Raw genomic sequence first — 14,466 nt, forward strand, 5'->3', positions numbered from 1 at the left:
TCCATTTCATCCAGATTTTGCATTTTTGTTGAATATATGCTCTTGTATTAGGACCTAATGATTTTTTTAAATTTCCACAATTTCCTTTTCATTTCTAATTTGTTGATTTGGATACTGTCTCTGTGCCCTCTGATTAGTCTGGCTTAGGGTTTATCTATCTTGTTGATTTTCTCAAAGAACCAGCTCCTGGTTTGGTTGATTCTTTGTATAGTTCTTTATGTTTCTACTTTGCTGATTTCAGCCCTGAGTTTGATTATTTTCTGCCATCTACTCCTCTTGGGTATATTTGCTTCTTTTTTTTTTCTAGAGCTTTCAGGTGTGCTGTTAAGCTGCTTGTTGTGTATGCTCTCTCCAGTTTCTTTTTGGAGGCACACAGAGGTATGAGTTTTTCTCTTAGCACTGCTTTCATTGTGTCCCATAAGTGTGGGTATTTTGTGCCATCATTTTCATTAGTTCTAAAAAGTTTTTAATTTCTTTTTTTATTTCTTCCTTGACAAAGTTATCATTGAGTCAGGTGTTGTTTAGCTTCCATGTGATTGTGGACTTTCTGTTGTTTTGTTGCTGTTGAAGATCAGCCTTACTCCTCAGTGATCTGATAGGATGCATGGGATTGTCTCAATCTTCTTGTGTCAGTTGAGGCCTATTTTGTGACTGATTATATGGTTAAGTTTCGAGAAGTTACCATGAGGTGCTGAAAAGAAGGTATATTCTTTTGTTTTAGGATAAAATGTTCTATAGATAGATATCTGTTAAATCCATTTGGTCCATAACTTCTGTTAGTTTCACTGTGTTTCTGTTTAGTTTCTGTTTCTATGATCTGTCCATTGATAAGAGTGTGGTGTTGAAGTCTCCCATTGTTATTGTGTGAGGTACAATGTGTGCTTTGAGCTTTATTAAAGTTTCTTTTATGAATGTGGGTGCTCTTGCATTTAGAGTAGAGATGTACAGAATTGAGCGTTCTTCTTGGTAGATTTTTCCTTTGATGAATATGAAGTGTCCTTCTTTATCCTTTTTGATAACTTTTAGTTGAAAGCTGGCTTTATTTAATATTAGAATGGCTATTACAGCTTATTACTTGGGACCATTTGCTTGGAAAATTTTGTTCCAGCCCTTTACTCTGAGGTAGTGTCTGTCTTTGACACTGAGGTGTGTTTTCTGTATGCAGCAAAATGCTATTTATGTATCCAGTCTGTTAGTCTATGTCTTTTTATTGAGGAATTGAGTCCATTGATGTTTAGAAATATCAAGGAATAGTGATTGTTGCTTCATGTTATTTATGATGTTATTTTTATGTATGTGTGGCTATCTTCTTTTGGATTTGTTGAAAGAAGATTACTTTCTTGCTTTTTGTATGGTGTAGTTTCTGTTCTTGTGTTTGTGTGTTCCATCTATTATTATTTGTATGGCTGGATTTGTGGGAAGATATTGTGTAAATTTGTTTTTGTCATGGAAAATCTTCGTTTCTCTATCTATGGTAATTGAGAGTTTTGCTTGGTATAATTGCCTAGGCTGGCATTTGTGTTTTCTTAGTGTCTGTATGAGATATGCTCAGGATCTTCTAGCTTTCATAGTCTCTGTTGAGAAGTCTGGTATAATTCTGATAGCTCTGCTTTTATATTTTACTTGACCTTTTCTGTTATTGCTTTCAATATTCTTTCTTTGTTTTGTGCATTTGTTGTTTTGACTTTTATGTGATGGGAGAAGTTTCTTTTCTGGTCCAAACTATTTGCAGTTCTGTAGGTTTATGGGCATCTCTTTCTTTAGGTTAGGGAAGTTTTCTTCTATAAGTTTGTTGAAGATATTTACTGGCTCTTTATGTTGAGAATCTTCACTCTCTTCTATTCATATTATCCTTAGGCTTGGTATTCTCATTTTATCTTGGATTTCCTGGATGTTTTGGATTAGGACCTTTTTGCATTCTGCATTTTCTTTGAATGTTGTGTCAGTGCTTTTTGTTGTATCTTCTGACCCCAGATTCTCTCTTCTATCTCATATTCTGTTGGTGATGCTTGTATCGATGACTCCTGATCTCTTTCCTAGGTTTTATATCTCCAGGGTTTTTCCCGTTGTGCTTTCATCATTGTTTGTATTTCCATTTTTAGATCCTGGATGGTTTTATTCAATTCTTTAACCTGTTTGATTGTGTTTTCCAGTAATTCTTTAAGGGATTTTTGTGGTTCCTTTTTAAGGGCTTCTACCTGTTTATCTCTGTTCTCCTCTATTTCTTTAAGTGAGTTATTTATGTACTTCTTAAAGCCCTCTGTCATCATCATGAGATATGATTTTAAATGACTATCTTGTTTTTCTTTGTTTTGGGGTATCCAGGGCTCACTGTGGTAGAAAAACTGGGTTCTAATGATGTCAAGAAGACTTCATTTCTGTTACTTATCTTCTTGCCCTTGTCTCTTGACATCTGGTTATCTGTGGTGTTCGCTGGTCTTGTTGCCTTTGACTGTGGCTTGTCCCTCCTGCAAGCCTGTGTGTCAGTAGTCCTGGGATACCAAATCTCTCTGGGACGAATTTGGGTATGAAGAGCTGTGGCACAGGATCAGATCCAGAGTGCAGATAGAAACCGTAAGAATCCTGTGCCAGGCTGTTCCTTGGTTCCTGTATCCTGATGGGTCTGTGTGGGTCCCTCTTGGGCCAGGAATTTGAACAGAAGTAGTGGTCTTACCTGTGCTCACAGGTGTGTCAGCACTCCTGGGAGATCAGTTCTCTTCCAGCAGTATTTGTGTATGTAGTGCTGTGTCATGGGATCAGCTCCAGGTGCAGACCTAGTCTTTTCATTAAAAAAACAAAAAAAAAAACAACAACAACAACAACAAAAACAAAAATGGGGGGGAGGGTATGGGGGACTTTTGGGATAGCATTTGAAATGTAAATGAAAAAATACCTAATAAAAAATTGGGGAAAAAAAAGAAAGAAAGAAAAGGGAAAAACAAACAAACAAACAAACAAACAAACAAAAAAACTAGAGGAAAGCTTGACAAAGTGACCATGCCTTTAATCCCAACATTTGGGAGACAGAGACAGCAGGATATCTGTGAGTTTTAGACCAGCCTGTTTGCTTTGAGTTCCAGGATGGCCTGATTGCACTGTGAGTTCCAGAACAGCCAGAGCTATGTAATGAAATTGTCTGGAAAAACAAACAAACAAACAAACAAATGACTACAAAACAATAAACACAAACAAACAAAATCAAGAGACACTGTGGAGTAATTTTACAAAGAAACAAAACAAAACAAAACAACAACAACAACAACAACAAAAACCTTAGAATTGTTACTTTCCTGTTACCTTATTCCTCCAACAAACAATGACTTTTTAGCAGGCCATGTTTGAACTGTTGATCTGAAGCTTGAGGGTCACCCTCTGCCACTGTGCCTCACATTGCAATTGTTATACTGGATGACACTTCTTAGCAGGGACTTTGCCATTCAGTGCCTGGATCTTTTCCCTGAAACTCCCCTGGATGTTCCATTTGTGACTGTCAGGTGGATCATTTCATGTATAATCATAGTTGGTACTGGCTATTACTGCCACTCATGGGTTCTTCCTTGGGAGAGTTAGTAAGCATTTCAACCCTCATTTACACTTGGTAAGGACACCCCTCTGGGGAAAAAAATGTATATCCCATCCTGTAGAGACTGGTGCTTAAGGGGAACTCCTTTCACTCCTTCTGTCTGATACTGGGAATTGTGCAGACAAATTGTTTTTGTCTTCCTGATATTTTTGTGAGGACTGATACTTTGGGTCCTCTAGAGTTTCTAGAAGATTTTCTGTCCATTCTTTGATGATATTCTCCTTCCTTGAAGGACTTGCACTCTCAAGTTCCCCTTCCTCCTGTACTGGTGATGTTTTTCAGAGATCACTCTCTATGCTCTAACTGGATATTTTAATTCAAACCTAACATGGCTATTTTTTATTTTATTTTATTTTTTCAAGGAAACAAAATGTAATAAAGCATTGATAAGATTGAATGCCATCATCTTTTAACTTAATAAGATAACAGACCCAGATACTGGTTATCAATAGCTGGTAATGTCGAGGAATGGGCTGTAAGCAGACATCTTGTGCTGGTTGTAGAAAACTATGTTTGGGTTGCCCATGAGCTTTCTTGTTGAAATCATAAACTTGAAGTTTATAAAATATATGGGTCTAGTGCTCAGTTCATAAGAACTACAGAGGTTTTATATATATATATATATATATATATATATATATATATATATATACACAATTTGGGCACAGTCAGCAAATGGAGAATATACACAATTTTTGCAAATCATGAACTTTAAATTGCAGAAGCAAAGGAGAAAAAAACAAGAGATGGGAGGAGAAAGAGAAGGAAGAAGTGAGAAAATATATACATACAAATAGAAAATCAGATTTAAAATGAACCTTGCAGGCATTCTGGATGTTTCCATTCTGATTCAATTTAAAAACTATGCATAAGTCAATGGTGGAAAATTTCACATAATAGGAAATTTGCTAAAAAAAATTCATTATGGAATTATTATTGGTATGAAAATGACATGAGAACATTCTTATAATTTTAAGTATTTCTTCTTTATCTTAGTCCCCTATCGGATTTAGGATTGGTAAAAATCCTTTCCCAATCTGTTGGTGGTCTTTTTATCTTATGTATATGAGTCTTTTTCCTACATGTATGGAGAACAGGTGGCCTTTCTATGAAGTGATCTATGCTCTAGAACTCAATCATTTGTTTATTTTGTGAGTCTATTTATAACCCTTTTTGAATAGTTCCTATGATCCAGTGCTGTATTAGAAACCAGAGGTAGAACAATCACTGAGACTGCTCTATAAGAAGTTATGTATGTATTTTACAGAAGTGTCTCCCAAAGGTTTGGATGTTGAATGCTTGGCTGTCAGATCATAGTACAAATGGGAGGTGGTAGAACCCTTAAGAGGTGACACCTAATAGGAAGAAGGTAGGACCTAAGAGACATACTTTTGCTGAGGATATTGGGACCCTTGTTCGTCATGCTCATCTTTCTTTCAAAAGACAAGCAGCTAACTCTGCCTTTTACACTTACCATTGATACATAGTGCTGCCATCCCAGGTCCCAGAGTGAGACATCTAAAGATGTGATATATTGAGCCTTTCCTCCAAGTAAGTTCATGGTCTCAGGTATTCTATCAGTGAAGGAAAGTTTACATATTAATTCCTGGAGGGAAAATCTGGCATTCCAAAATATCAAAGTATGTGAGGGAAAAATAAAGCAAGGAAAAGGAATTGATGAAGGGATTATGATTGTTATGTTGTCTCTAAAGCCCCATAAAGAAGTGATATTAAAAGAAAGGCACGAGTGAGTTGATGTGATAATCCATGAGCCTATGGGAAGGAAGAAAACTCCTGGTGGGAAAGTTCCTACAGCTGACAGAAAATTAACTTATGAGCATACTTGGTGAAGATCTTTGAAGACTAGCAAAGAGAACAGAATGGCTGAGAAAGGTAAGGCAACTGGAAACAAACCCAGGGGCAATTGGAAGTAAAACGGTGACCTAGCTCTGACAAGACCACATAGACCACAGGGAAAAGAGATCTGGGTTCTGGTTTTAATCTGTTTGTAAGCCACTGAAGTAATTTGAGGAAGAGTGTCTCATTGGTGACTTGAATCTTAACAGATTTGCCCTGGGATGCTATGTAGGGATAAGATAATAAAGGAAGAAGACAGAGGCCATGTGATCAGTCTGCAGAGTCTGTTAATAGTTCACAGTGGCAATGTCATATAGGGCAGAGCTATGGCAGTCATGATAGAAAGTGGCTGGATTCTGAAATATGCCAAGGACAAAGTAATCACAAGAGACTGATGAGGGTGTAGGAGAAAACCAGGGAAGGACAGGAAGATCTGTCAGCAGGCTGGAACACAGCAAAAGGCCAATTTATATTTACTGGAGCAAGTAAATACCATTTTCTGATATATTCTTCACTAAATTGGAATACACAATAGTCTGAGGTCATGTATTATGTGACTTGATACACCTACCACCATGTACACTCTTCATATACATTAAGAACACACTAATTATTTCTTCTGTCACTGAATGCTCATGTTAGCCAGAGAGGAAGTGTTTAAGAGGAACTGGGAACAGTGGCTGCCAGTTGCTTTGAGTCACTGTTTCTGATCCTGACCAGCCTCTTCCTTTGTGTCCTTAAGTCATACCTCCAGTTCCTAAACTCACACAGCTTATAAGGGACACATATTCAAGCCATGGAGCTCATGGACCTCACTGACAAGCTGTAAGTATATTTCAGACACATTTGGAGTGTTGATGTATACAATAAGAACAAATTGAGTTCAGCAGGAAATTGGGACCACAGCAGATGCTCTGCTTTTTGTAGGTTTCCAAGAGTTCAACCAAGAGGAAAAGGAGCACGGCCATTGTCTTCTGAGAAACAAAGATGAATCTTGCCCAAAATGGAGAATAGGCAGAGCTCTAATTCTTAAAGTCTCATTGAAATGACCCTGTGTGTGGGGAGTACAGATGAAGGGCTGAGTGGGAATGGCAGGATTTTAACCTGACCTACTAAGGCTTGTCTGGGATACCAGCTGCTGGGGTTGACTGGAGTCCAAAGACTTGGACTGAGAGAAAAGGAAATCCCAGGGGCCAGGACTGGCCATTCAGGGTTTTTTTCTTTTCCTGCATCTTAGAATAGCAGAACTCACAATTGGCATGTTCTGTGGTTTCCTTGTATGCTGTTTCTTGTTCCTCAGCTCTGTAGCAAATCCATCCTTCTTCAATCTTACTGTTAACTGACTTTATGTTTACCCTAGAGTTAGCTCTTAACTGGGTGGTATCTCTGCTTTCGAATTTTAGGCAACTAATATTTCTTTCTCCACACACCAAGTACATTAGCATAGCGTATGAATACTATTTATAAAATAACCATGGGCAAGACTACACAAAAGAGGAAAACATGCCCTGTGCACACAACTGCCACATACAACCATACCACAATCCAAATAGTAGCTCTGCAATCACTTCCCAAATTTATGTGTGTGACACAAGATTGAAGGCACAAGCTCTTAAACTTTTAAACAGAATTTGAAGCTATTTTCAGTGGATTTAGTTTAGTGAGATGAATACAAAGCTAGTCTGGTGAACAAAAAGCCATTTGTGGAAAAAATATTCTCACTCAGTCAGTTCAATAAGACCCAGTGATTTAGAATGTGGTAAAGTACTTGGTTATTTCATTCTTTTCTGTTAAGATTAATTTAATACTGAGAAAAGTGATTTTGGTACTCAATTCCAAAACACAGCTAATCAATTCTGGTGCCTAGGAATGAGTTTTGAGTTATTTTCATGTTGTACTTTTTAAATAGATCTCCCAGGTTTATTTCTTTTGTTTGGGTCTTTATTTTGATGCATCAAAGACACAAGGGGTAGAGATTTCTTGACTGATATAGGGATTTTTCCATCTACAGAAAAATATTTCATGTATGTAAAAGTCTAGGACGTTTGAGTTGATGTCTTAATATGAAACCATGGACAGTGGTGAACAAGAAGTTGAATTGTAAAATGGGGAGAGAAAACTTGAGCAGGAAGGAAGTGTTGGGGAACAACAGTGGAAATACAGAGGATTATGAGAGGCAAGAAATACTCAGAGGCTGTGGAAGTTGTGAACACTGGTAGTGCTGAATTCTGGAGTGTAAAAAGAGCAAAAAGATGTGGTGAGGCGGAAGACAGGCATCCTAAAAAAGCCAAGACAGCAGGATGTTCACTGGACCCTTTAGGTCAATGAAAATTACTGAGAATTAAAAGAGAAATACTATAATAAAAACATAAAATAATCAACTTTTATAATTGAAATATTAACTTAATAAATTTAATATGTAGTCTGGAACTATGGAAAGGAAGTGTAATCTATTCAGCTTTACTATCTTTTAAAGTAGAAATAAGTAGCTTTTTTTTTAAAAAAAGCACATATTATTTAATGAGAGTTTCAAGTATAAAATGTTCTTTGACCATATATTTTAATAGCCAATAGTAGGAAGTGGAGTTGTGATCAACATTCATAAAATAACAAAAGTATGGAAGAAAAAATTATAAGATGGAGAGGAGAGTAAAATGGAGCCTGATGGGGAGGTGCTGATCCTGGTGATGTGGGTGCTGATCCTGGTGATGTGGGTCCTGATCCTGGTGATGTGGGTGCTGATCCTGATGATGTGAGTACTGATCCTGATGATGTGAGTACTGATCCTGATGATGTGGGTGCTGATCCTGATGATGTGAGTACTGATCCTGATGATGTGAGTACTGATCCTGGTGATGTGGGTGCTGATCCTGATGATGTGAGTACTGATCCTGGTGATGTGAGTACTGATCCTGATGATGTGAGTACTGATCCTGATGATGTGAGTACTGATCCTGGTGATGTGAGTACTGATCCTGATGATGTGAGTACTGATCCTGATGATGTGAGTACTGATCCTGATGATGTGAGTACTGATCCTGGTGATGTGGGTGCTGATCCTGGTGATGTGGGTGCTGATCCTGGTGATGTGGGTGCTGATCTTGGTGATGTGGATGCTGACCCTGATGATATGAGTACTGATCCTGATGATGTGAGTACTGATCCTGGACTTTTGTGGAAAATAAGTTGATTCTTAGCAAAAGTAATAATCTTGATGCACAGAAGGAAATGAGCAAATGTAGTGAACTGAGTACAATCTGTAGCTTGGTTTGTTATATTATAATATTATAGCCTTTTTAAGTTCTCTATGGCAGTTTAACACAAGAATACAAACTAAAACTGAATAAAAAAACAAGAGATGGCTACCTATTAATTTAATTTTTCATTTTTTGCACATATAGATTATTTCATCATTAAATAAGTTTAGAAATTAGAGAAATCGGCACTTATGGAAAGGGTGCATACAGTAGAGTAAACATACAAAAATAGCTGGTTTTCGGAATGCCAATGAACATGTGGAATTTGAAATAAAAATAGAAAGAACACACAGTCAGCTGGCTAAGGATATGGGGAGTCTCGAGGAGGAGTTCAGGAAAGGAAAGGAACACAATCAGATTTTACTGTATGAATATTTAAGTTAAAAAAAAGCACAACCTAAATAAGATATATTTACATTATCACTTGCCACATAAAACTTTTAAGTACAAATCTATCAAAATTGATAGAAGAATCCCATAAAATTCTGGTAAATAAAATTTAGAAATTAAATGAGTGAATAGAGGCTATTCTAAGTTCATAGAGATGAACACTCAGTGTTGTCTGCATGTCAGCTTTTCCTAAACTTTATCTATGGATTCAATGAAAGATCAATAAAGTCACAGAAAACTGGAACGAGGACAGTAAAACAGATTGAAGATGTGAAAGTAAAAGACCCATAGTGGCAAAACAGAACTCAATAAGAATGAAGACACGGGGTTGAAATGCCCAGGATTTCTTTAAAAAGTACAGAAAATCAAGAATATTGGTGAAATAACAGACAAAAAATACATCAATGGGGTAGACTGTAGATGACCCGATTCTTGGGTTTGTTTGTTTGTTTGTTTGTTGTTTTGTTTGATAAAATGCCATGTCCTTATTTAAGCTTCTATCATGGAAGGAAATTGAGCAAAGACTCAAGTTAGGTACTAAAGTAGAAACTGTGAAGGAAAACTGCTTTCTGGCTTGCTCTCCATGGCTGGCTTAGCCTAGTTTCTCACACACCCTGAGACCACCTGCACAGGGCTGGCTCTGTCCCCAGATGGCTGAGCCCTCCCATATAAATCATTAATCAAAAAAAAAAAAAAAGCCCCATAAACTTATCTAATCTGATGGAGGAATCTTCCCAACTGAAGTTTTTCTTCCCAGATTAATCTAACTTAAGTCAAGTTGACAAACAAAAACAAGAACAGACAGGGACATGATCGAACAAAGACTCCCAGATATAGTCAACTTATCTCTTAAACTAAGAGTACTATGTTCCAAAGACAGTCTTTCAAGAAATATTGCAGGCCACCAACATGCAAAAATATAATACAAATTTAGCCCTGTTCTACTATATTTTGTTGCTGTGATAAAAAAATAAAACAAAACAAACAAACAAAAAAACCCCAACCCAACCAAAAACCCTCTACTGATTAAAAGCAACTTGGGAAGGAAAGAGTTCATTTGGCTAGCTTATGTGTCTAAATCATGGAACATTACTGAGAAAGGCCAAGGCAGGAACCGCAGCAGGATTTAGAGACAGACACAGTGGCAGAGCCATGGAAGAACCCTACTTCTTGACTTACTCCCCCTGGTTTGCTCAGCTACTTTTTTTTTTAATATAAGCCAGGACCACCTGCCCAGTGTGACCTGATCCCTGCCACATCAATCATTAATAGAGAGAATATGCACAGGCTTGACCACAGATCAATCTGATGGAAGCAGTTTTTTAATTTATGTCATCTCTTTTAGTGGCTATAGATTTTCTCAAATTGATTAAAAACAAGCCTAAACATTACAAGACCTCACATCTTTAATGAACACTAAGATAAAATGTAGAGTTGCCCTACAATATTATAAACACGAGAAAACATAAGAGAAGGACTTTAGGAATTTGAATAGAGTGATGATTCTTTAGATACGGCCAAGGCACAATCTATACAGCAAGTGATATTTCCTTTTTAGTTAAAATGACTACTTTGATGAACAGAGAGGGAGAGAGAGAGAAAGAGAGAGACAGAGAGACAGAGATAGAGAGACAGACAGATACAGAGACACAGAGACAGAGAATACTCCAGACTTCTTAAAAATATTTGCAAAAGATAAACTAGAGCACCATTGATCTCCCATGCCCAAGGTTCAATTTAAAAAACCCAGCAACAACAACAACAACAAAATACATTTTTAAAATTTGAGCTTACCACTTTAACAAAAATCTTAACAAAAAATGGGTAACAGACATATGTAAAGATTTGTCCACCACATGTTATCAAAAACATGCATATCGAAACAATGAAATACTACCACATACCTCATATAGTGGCTAAAATCCAGAGCACAAACACAATCAAGTTTGGGGAGGATATAATTCAAAATCAACTATTAACTATTTCTGGTGGAATGAAAAATGGTATTGTTTGGGAGACCCTTTGGTATCTATTAAAAAGCATATGGTAACATATACACCTTTAATTCCTAGAACTCAGGAGGTAAATACAGGTGGATCTCTGTAAGTTCAAGACTTTCCTTGTCTACACAATGAATTCCAAGACAGCATTTACTATACAACTCAGAAACCATATTCACTGGCATTTATCTGTAGGACTTTCAAACATTTGACCAATCCCATACTCAATAAAACTACAGAGCAAATTTTAACAGAAGCTTTATTCATTATTACCAAAACATGGGAGCAATAGAAACTCTTTTCTGAGAAAAATGTAAATGAATTAGAACTATCTGACCAAGAAAAGACATATAGGAACTATAAATATAGGGGACATCATTGTCAATGTTTTATTGCTGTGAGAAGATGCCATGGAAAATCATATAAAAGAAAGCATTTAGTTGGGGCTTGTTTAAAATTTTAGAAGTTTAGTCCATTGCCATCATGGTGGGGAGCATGATACCATGAAGGCAGACATGGTGCTGGAGAAGCAGAGAGCTCTACCTCAGGATCTACAGGCATGAAGAAGAGAGAGAAACTAGGTGTAAGATTTTATAAGTCAAAACTCACCACCAGTGACACTCTCCAGCAAAGCCCTACCTCCTAATCCCTTGCAATCAGTCCTACTCTCTGATGACTAAGCATTCAAATATGTAAACCTATGGGGGGGCCATTCTTATTCAAACCCCCACAGTTATTAAGTGGATATAGTCTATCCAGGCAGCACATGATAGAAGAGGGTGTGTAGGTTTCTGGGGAGAAAAGGAATCATTAGTCTTATGAATCTGTGAACCCCAAAACTACAATACCAGCCTGCCAGTCATGATGTGACCATTTGGTCAACAGTGGCACTACTGTTATGGTGTAACTAACCAATGTGATGTGAGGCCCCTTCAACAGGAAGGAATTTATGCCTGGTACTGTAATCCTGGCTTATAAAAAGAAAAAATCATGGTTGGGAAAGTCCAAGGCCCCAGGAGGGAACTTAGTGCTGTTGTTTAGTTAAACTGACATGGATCCAAACTGCCTTGTGTTTATAAACACAGACAGATGTTGCTCTCAGATTTATTCAGGGAAGCTTTTCCTTGCCCTGCATACTGGTGAATGCAGAGACTCTTCGATGTTCAAGATGCTGAAGATACGTGACGTTTAAATGAACAACCCTAACATTTATACCATCCCCTCCAAGGCTCAGGGAACATCTTGAAAGAGGGGCAAAAAGAATGTAAGACCCAGAGAATACAGAGAAGGACTATGAAATGCTATCTTCTGTTCTTGATGTGGTCATTACAATTCACATTACTTGTGGTTGCCTGCACTGAGCCTGTGTAAAACTGGATGTATCTACAAGCAATCACTAACTGGGGCCCTTCTGAACTTTTTGTCTGATCTTCTGAGGAAGGCACAACCATTGTCTTCAGTTGGGTGAGTCACCTAGCCAGCATCAGTAGAGTTTCAACCTTGTAACACAGACAGCCATGTTAAAACTCAGTTAAACAACCAAAAAAGATAAATATTGGGAAAGAATCTGTAGAAAAGACCAGCAGGATGGAGGTAAGATAGGTTTCTGTGACTAAGGCTGCATCAATCATAGGCATTAAATAAACAGGTAGAAGGCAGTTTAAATGTATGTTAACAAAACACAGCAAAAGATCCCATGGGAAGTGTGTCTTACTGCTTTGATCAGGTTTATAGTGACGGAAATGTATTCCTCTCATAAGCAGGCCTCGGAGGCAATAAGAAACAGCTCATTACATCTAGAACAACTGTGCAATTATTACACCTGTGGACATACTTTCTCTAGAAGGTGAGTGTGGTGGCATGCAGGATCCACAGCTGGGTTAGAGTGTTGACAAGTTTCTTCCCAAACCACCTGCATAGCATCTTCCTTCACTATGGATGCCAGTGAGCAGGAAGGGGCTTCTAGCTTTCCCTTCCCTTCCCTTCCCTTCCCTTCCCTTCCCTTCCCTTCCCTTCCCTTCCCTTCCCTTCCCTTCCCTTCCCTTCCCTTCCCTTCCCTTCCCTTCCCTTCCCTTCCCTTCCCTTCCCTTCCCTTCCCTTCCCTTCCCTTCCCTTCCCTTCCCTTCCCTTCCCTTCCCTTCCCTTCCCTTCCCTTCCCTTCCCTTCCCTTCCCTTCCCTTCCCTTCCCTCCCCTTCCCTTCCCTCCCCTCCCCTCCCCTCCCCTCCCCTCCCCTCCCCTCCCCTCCCCTCCCCTCCCCTCCCCTCCCCTCCCCTCCCCTCCCCTCCCCTCCCCTCCCCTCCCCTCCCCTCCCCTCCCCTCCCCTCCCCTCCCCTCCCCTCCCCTCCCCTCCCCTCCCCTCCCCTCCCCTCCCTTTTTTATAGTTGTGTTACTTGGTTTTTCATGTGATTGCTGTGGGTTCATATATATTCTTTAAAGGAATATCAGTTTGACTCTGCTCAGTTTTGGTTGGGTCATTTATCTTTTGGTTACTAAGATGTAAAAATTCTGAGCTCTGGACACTAGATCTTTATCTGAGTTTGATTTTTATGATGTTTCCTTGGTGTGCTTATTAGTTTTTATCAACGTGACACAAACCTAGATATTTTTGGCAGTAAGGAATCTCAATTGGGAAACTGGCTCCACCAGATTGGCTTGTGGGAGCATCTGCTAGGGACATTTTCTTGATTAAAATTGTTCTTTCTTTTAAAATTAGGCATGTGATGCTGTAAGTTTTCCTTGCAGTATGCACTCTCATTGTTACCTAGTGCTTTGACTTGTGTGTTTGTATGCACATGGGGTGTGTGTGTGTGTGTGTGTGTATGTGTGTGTGTGGTGGTAATACAGGCACACACATGTCACAGTGTGTGGAGGTTAGAGAAATCTTCAGGTCCAGGCCTGCATCTGGTTTAAGATTGAATCTCTTGATGTTTTATGACATTTATACTGGGCTAGTGGACCCACAAGCTTCTGTTATTGTCCTCCTCCTCCTCCACCTCCCACAGGAACACAAACATTACAGGCACACTTGAACTGCAGCAGCTGACTTTATGTGGATTCTGAAGATTCAAATTCATTTCCTCAAGCTAGCCTGGCAAACTTTTTACACACAGAACTATCCAGCCCTTAAAGCCCACATGCTTTACAAAGTTGTGTCATTATTAGGAATACATTTATTTTTAAATGCTTTTAAAGATTTTCTTTGGATTTCTTTGAGTGTCTGGTTTATACCACCCTTGTATAACAAATCTCTTCAAATTTATTCTAGCTGTAACACCTGAAGGTCATGTTCTATATTCATATTTGTGTGTTATAAAATCATTTGAAAAGTTTGGAGCCATTATTTTTTCAGATTTTTCTTTCCGCATCTTTGGGTCTCTT

This window comes from Mus caroli, unplaced genomic scaffold (genome assembly GCF_978045245.1).
Source record: "Mus caroli unplaced genomic scaffold, Mus_caroli_1 scaffold_13, whole genome shotgun sequence".
Taxonomy (NCBI): Eukaryota; Metazoa; Chordata; class Mammalia; order Rodentia; family Muridae; genus Mus; species Mus caroli.